This window comes from Micromys minutus, assembly GCF_963924665.1.
Source record: "Micromys minutus genome assembly, chromosome: 1".
Classification (NCBI taxonomy): domain Eukaryota; kingdom Metazoa; phylum Chordata; class Mammalia; order Rodentia; family Muridae; genus Micromys; species Micromys minutus.
In genome coordinates this window covers 190058742-190066385 of record NC_137969.1, presented here as the reverse complement: position 1 = coordinate 190066385, position 7644 = coordinate 190058742, and positions in this window count along the sequence as shown.

Here is a 7644-nt window from a genome sequence, read left to right as displayed (position 1 = left end):
GATGGGGTACAGAGCTAAACAAAACATTCTCAATTGAGGAATATCGAATGGCTGAGAAATATCTGAGGAAGTGCTTGACATCCTTAGCCATTAGAGAAATGCAAATCAAAACAATCCTGAGATTCCACCTCACACCAGTCAGATTGGCCAAGATCCAAAAGACATATGACAACAGATGCTGGCGAGGTTGTGGAGAAAGAGGAACACGTCTCCACAGTTGGTGCAGTTGTAAACTAATACTACCACTCTGGAAATTAGTCTGGCAATACCTCAGAAAATTGGACATAGTACTACCTGAAGACCCAGCTATTCCACTTCTGGGCATATACCCCAGAGACACTTTAATACACAACAAAGATACATGCACCACAATGTTCATAGCAGCTCTATTTATAATAGCCAGAAGCTGTAAAGAACCCAGATGTCCTTCAGTAGATGAATTGATACAAAAATTGTGGTACATTTACACAATGGAATACTACTCAGTCACCAGAAACAATGACTTGACCAAATTCATAAGAAAATGGCTGCATCTAGAGAATATCATCCTTAGTGAGATAACCCAGTAACAAAAGAACAAACATAATATGCAGTCACTGATAGTGCCATGCTAACCCCAGAGGCTTGAACTGCCCCAGAAACATCTCACAGACTGTTTGAAGTCCAAGAAAAAAAGAAAACAAAACAAAACAAAAAATTCATCCTCAATCCTTACCCACCAAAAACACGTTGACAAATTCCGGGTAACATCCTGTATTACATGTACTGTTTGCTCATTGTTTAAAAAAAAAAAATCTTTACACACCAAGAAAACTTTGACTATTTCCAGGTTACATCTTGTTTTACATGTACTTTATGCTCATTGTAACTAGTAAGATCGTAATCACACTATCAAACCTTTAAAAAAAATAAACCAAGTACTGACAAAAATGTATACTTTTATGCAAAAAAAATGCTTCAAATCTGTACATTTATCTTTGTTTTTTAAAATAAAGTTGTAAAAAAAAAGAATTTGATCTCCTTGATAGATAATCCTATGAAAAAATTCTCCAACTATATTCTAGGAACCCAAGGTCAGGATGTCCAAGCTAACTTATCTTACCTTTTGTTTAACTGTTTAGTTGTTTTGAACTCCCTCCAGCTAACTACTATTAGCTTTTGTTAACCTCAAACTGCTTTATTCTGTTAATCCCCTCTGCAGCTACCTAGGGAAATGTGAGGAGAATGTTTTTGACTTTAGAGTCCTATTTTATGGACTCTTGGGGCCACACTTATTTCTCACCTCCATGCCTCAACACTTGGGTGTGGTCCCAGATGGCTGAAATAAAGACTATCAATTTACTATTTAAAAAAATACAAAAAGTTTCTAATCCAAAATATCCAGGTAATCCAGGACACAATGAGAAGACCAAACCTAAGGATAACTGGTATAGTTGAGAGCCAAGATTCCCAACTAAAATTTCCAGTAAATATCTTCTACAAAATTATTGAAGAAAAGTTTCCTAATTTAAGAAAAAGAGAGAGAGAGAGAAAGAGAGAGAGAGAGAGAGAGAGAGAGAGAGAGAGAGAGAGAGAGAGAGGACAATGAACACAAAAGAAGCCTACAGAACCCCAGATAAACTGGACAAGAAAAGAAATTCTTCCCGATACATAATAGTGAAAACAACAAATACTTAAAAAAAGAAAAAAAGAAAGAAAGAAAGAATACTAAATGCAGTAAGAGAAAAAGACAGGTAACATATAAAAGCAAACCGATCATAATTACACCAGACTTTTTAATAGAGACTATGAAAGCTAGAAGATCCTGGACTGACATCATAAAGACCCTATGGGAACACATGTTCCAGTCCAGGTAACTATGTCCAGCACAACTCTCAATCACCTAGATGAAAAAATATTCACCAGATATTCCAGGACAAAAAAAAATTACACAATATATGTTCACAGATCCAATCCTACAAAAGAAAATAAATGGAAAACCCTGCCACTTAGAGGAAAACTTCACCCTAGAAAAATCAAGAAACTAATTCTCTAGCAATAAACACCAAAGAAGAGCACACAAACAACTCTACCTCTAACAACAAAAATAGCAAGAAAGAATAATCACTATTCCTAAAAATCCATTAATATCAATAAACTCAATTCTCCAATAAAAAGACATAGACTGTTAGACTGAACACATAAACAGGATCCAGCATTTTGCTGCATACAGGAAACTCATCTCAGCAACAAAGACAGACACTACCTCAGACAAAAAGGTTGGGAAAAACTTTCCAAGCAAACGATCCCAAGAAACAAGCTTAAGTATCCATTCTAATATCGAATAAAATAGATCTCTAACCAAAAGTCATCCAAAAAGACAAATAAGGATGCTTTTTACTCATCAAAGGAAAAAAGATCTATGAAGCTGAACTCTCAATCCTGATCAGCTATACTCTAAGTAAAAGAGCACCCACATTAATGAAAGAAACTTTACTAAAGCTCAGATAATATATTACACCACACACAGTAACAGAGGGAGACTTCAATACTCGACTCCCACCAATGGACAGACCATGTATGCAGAAACTGGACAGAGATACAATAAAACTAACAGAAGTTATAAACCAAATGGATTGAACCAACATCTATAAAATATATCATCTTAAAACAAAAAGCTATACCGTCTTCTCAGCACATCATGGCACCTTCTTCAAAATTGACCATAAAGTCAGTCACAAAACAGTCCTCAACAGATACAAGAAGAAGGAAATAATCCCATGAAGCATTGTATCAGATCACCATGGACTAAGGCTGGTCTTCAATAACAACAAAGACAACAAAAATTCCACATACACATGGAAGCAAAACAATGTTCTACTCAATGATAGCTTGGTCAAGAAAAAAATAAAGAAAGAAATCAAAGACATTTCAGAATTAAATGAAAATAAAGGCACAGCATACCCAAACTTATGGAATATAATGAAAGCCATGTTAAGAGGAAAACTCATAGCTCTGAAAAAAGAAATTATAGAGAGCGTACACTAACAACTTGACAGCACAACTAGAAGCTGTAGAACAAAAAAAAGCAGATACACCCAAGAGAAGTAGATGGCAGGAAATAATCAAACTCACAGCTGAAATCAACCAAACAGATTGAAATCAACCAAAAAAAAAAAAAAAAAAAAAAAAAAAAAAAAAAAAAAAAAAACCATACAAAGAATTGACAAAACCAAGAGCTGGTTATTTAAAAAAATCAACAAGATTGATAAACCCTTAGCGAGATAAACCAGAGGGTGCAAGAGAGTATCCAAATTGAGAAAATCAGAAATGAAAGAGGAGACATAATAAAAGAAAATGAGAAAATTCAGGAAATCATCAGATTCTACTACAGAAGAGTATACTCAACAAAACTAGAAAATCTAGAAGAAATGCACAATTTTCTATACAGATACCAGGTATCAAAGTTAAATCAGATTCAGATAAACCATCTAAAAAGCCCCATAACCCCTAAAGAAATAAAAGCAGTCATCAAAAGCATGCCAAACAAAAAATTCCCAGGACCTGATGAGTTTAGTGCAGAATTCTATCAGACCTTCATAGAAGACCTAATACCAATACTCTCCAAACTATTCCCCAAAATAGAAACAGAGGGAATACTATTTAACTCATTCTTCAAAGACACAATTACACTCATTCCTAAACTACACAAAGACGCTACAAAAAAGAGAACTTTATGCCAATTTCCCTAATGAATATTGATGCAAAAATACTCAATACTCTGAGAACACATAAAAAAAAATCATTCAAGATGATCAAATAGGCTTCATTCAAGGGGTGCAAGGATGGTTCAATATATAAAAATTTATCAATGTCATTCACTATATAAACAAACTCAAAGAAAAAAATTACATGGTTATTTCTCTAGATGCTGAGAAAGCATTTGCCAAAATTCAATACCCCATCATGCTAAAAGTCTTAGAAAGGTCAGGTATTCAGGGCTCATACTTAAAAATAGTAAAAGCAATATACAGCAAACAAGTAGCCAACATCAAAGTAAATGGAGAGAAACTTGAGGCAATCCCACTAAAATCAGAGACTAGATAAGGCTGTCCACTCTCTCCCTATCTATTTAATATAGTACTGGAAGTACTAACAAGGGCAATAAGATAACAGAACAAGGTCAAAGGGATACAAATTGGAAAGGAAGAATTAAAAATATTACTATTTGAAGATGATATTATAGTATACTGAAGTGACCCCAAAAATTCTACCAGGGTAATTTTACAGCTGATAAACACCTTTAGCAAAGTGACTGGATATAAAATTAACTCAAACAAATCAGTAGGCATCCTCTACTCAAAGGACAAACAGGCTGAGAAAAAAATTGGAGAATCGACACCCTTCACAGTAGTCACCAAGTATATACAATACCTTGGTGGGACCCTAAGCAAGCAAGTGCAAGATCTGTACAAGAACTGCAAGTCTCTGAAGAAGGAAATTGAAGAAGATCTCAGAATATGGAAAGATCTCCCATGCTCATGAATTACAAGGATCAACATTGTAAAACTGGCCATCTTGCCTAAGGCAATCTATAAATTCAATTCAATCCCCATCAAAATTCCAATTTAATCTTAATAGAGTTAGAAAGATCAATTTGCAAATTCATTTGGAATAACAAAAAAACAGGATAGCAAAAACTATTCTCAAGAATAAAAAAATTTCTGAGGTAATCACCATCCCTAACCTCACACTGTAGTACATACAGATCAATTGTGATGAAAAAAAAAAAAAAAAAAAAAAAAAAAAAAAAAAACTGTCTGGTATTGGTACAGAGACAGGCAGGTAGGCCAATGGAATAAAATTGAAGACTGGAATATGAACCCACACACCTATGGTCACTTGATCTTTGAAAAAGGAGCTAGAAACTTTCGATGGAAAAAGGACAACTTCTTCAACAAATGGTACTGTTTCAACCTGCAGACAGCATGCAGAAAAATGAAAATTGATCCCTTTTCATCTTCTCGTACAAAGTTCACATCCAAGTGGATCAAAGACCTCCACCTAAAACAAGGTACACTGAAAGTAATAGAACAGAAAGTGAGTGAGAGCTTAGAACACATAGGCACAGGGGAAATTTTCCTGAGCAGAACAAGAATGGCTTATGTTCTAAGAACAAGAATCCACAAATGGGACCTCATGAAATTGCAAAGCTTCTGAAGCACCAAGGAAACTCTCAAAAAAACAAATCAGCAACCAACAGATTGGGAAAAAATCTTTAACAAGCCTACATCTGACACAGGGCTAATCTACAATATATACAAAAGCTCAAGAAGTTAGACTCTAGAGAATCAAATAATCCCATTAAAAATGGGGTACAGAACTACACATAGACTTTCAAGTGAGGAATATCAAATGGTTGAAAAGTACCTAAAGAAATGCTCAGCATCCCTAGTCATCAGGGAAATGCAAATCAAAACAACCCTAAGATTCCACCTCATACCAGTCAGAATGGCTAAGATCAAAAACTCAGGTGACAGCAGATGCTAGCGAGATGGTGGAGAAAGAAGAACACTCCTCTAGTGTTGGTTGGATTGTAAACTGGTACAATCACTGTGGAAATCAGTCTGCAAGTTCCTCAGAAAATTGGACATAGTACTACCTGAAGACCCTGCTATACAACTCCTGGGCATATATACAAAATTAGCTCCAACATCTAACAAGAACACATGCTCAACAATGTTCATAGCAGCCTTATTTATAGTAGCCAGAAGCTAGAAAGAACCCAGATGTTCTTTAACAGAGGAATTGATATAGAAATTGTGGTACATATACACAATGTAGTACTACTCAGCTATTAAAAGCAATGAGTTAATAAAATTTCTAGGCAAATGGATGGAACTTGAAACTATTATCCTAAGTAATCTAATCTAGTCACAAAAGAACACTCATGATATGTACTCACTTATAAGCAGATACTAGCCACCTCCCCCTCCCCCCCAAAAAAAACCCTTGAAATGTCCAAGAAACCATCCATAGAACTTATGAAGCTCAAAGGGAAGGAAGGCCAGAAGGTGGATGCCTCATTCCTTCTTAGTAGGAAGAACAAAACACTCATGGGCAGAAATAAAGGGACAAATAGAGGAGCAGGGATTGAAGAAAAGATCTACAGAGACTGCCTCACCTGGAGAACCACCTCATGTGCAGCCTCCAAACCCAAGAACTATTGCTGATGCCAAGAAGTGTTTACTGGTGGGAACCAGATATGGATGTCTCTACAGAGGCTCTGTCAGTCATAGAGATACAGATGAGGATTGTTGCAGCTAAACATCAGACTGAACACAGAGACCCCATTGAAAGAGGTAGAGAAAGGACTGAAAGAGCTGAAAGGTTTGCACCCTCATGGGAAGAACAACATCATCAATCAGCCAAGGCACTGAGGTGGAGAGGGTGATTGGCAGAAAGAGCACCTTTTTGCAAGCAAGTTGAGGGGGAGGAGGGAGGAAAATGGGGGGAAAAGGGTATAACATTTGAAATGTAAATACAGAGAATATCCAATAAAATTAAATGAAAAGAAAATAGTTTATCCATAAAAATGTTGGCACATATCTGTGTGTGTCACTGGTTGTGTGAACTTGTATGTGTGTCTTCCCTATTGTGTTCATAAAACATTGTCTTTTTAACTTCATCTACCATCTATGTCTCTTGCAGGATATCTGCCTGCTCTCCCCCCCCCCCAAAAAAAAGATGGGTGTGGAACTAAACAGAGATTTCTCAAAATATAAAACACAATTAGCTCAGGAATACTTTTAAAAATGTTCAACATCTTTGCCATTCAGGGAAATTCATAATAATACTACTTTGAGATTTCATCTTACCCCAGTCAGAATAGCCAATATTAACAAAAACAAATAACAGCAAATTATGACAAGGATATGCGGGAAAAGAAACACTTTTTCATTGCCCATGGGAGTGCAAATTTGAACTGGAACACTGGAAATCAGTATGGAGGTGCCTCAAAAAGTACAATATTAATTCACCTCAAATTCTATCCATAGCAGTCTTAGATATTTCACTATAGAGATACACACTCATTCGTGCTCATTGCTTCTGTCTCACAATAGGCAGGAAATGGAAACAGCCTAGATATGTTTGTGTTAAATAATGAATAATGAAAATGTGCTAACCTTGTATAAGGGAGCATTATTCAGGTGTTAAGACAAATGAAACTTGCAGAAAACTTAGTAATCATGTTTTATATTTTGTGATTTTTTTTGGGTCTGTATCACATATTTTAATTAGGAACAGGGGGCAGACAGATAATAAAAGCTATAGGTGGTCAATAGCTATAATTGAACAATATTTCACCTGCAGGGAACCAGACTCAGAATACAAACTTTGCTTGTCTTCTTTCACATACAGATATTAACTTTAAAGATCTTTATAAGAGCTTTGTGTTTCATTTAGAATACTCATAAAGGTGAGGAAGCTAGCAAGGGAAGACAGTAAAGGAAGGGATTTTTCAGGAGTGGGAAATAGAATATAGTGCTGCAAAAGGTCAACAGGCTAATAGAACAACAGAACTAAGAGGAATGGGGAACAGGAGGACAGGATTGAGGAAGGGATCTGAGAGGGGATAACTAACGCTAAAGGCCTTTGAAAAGC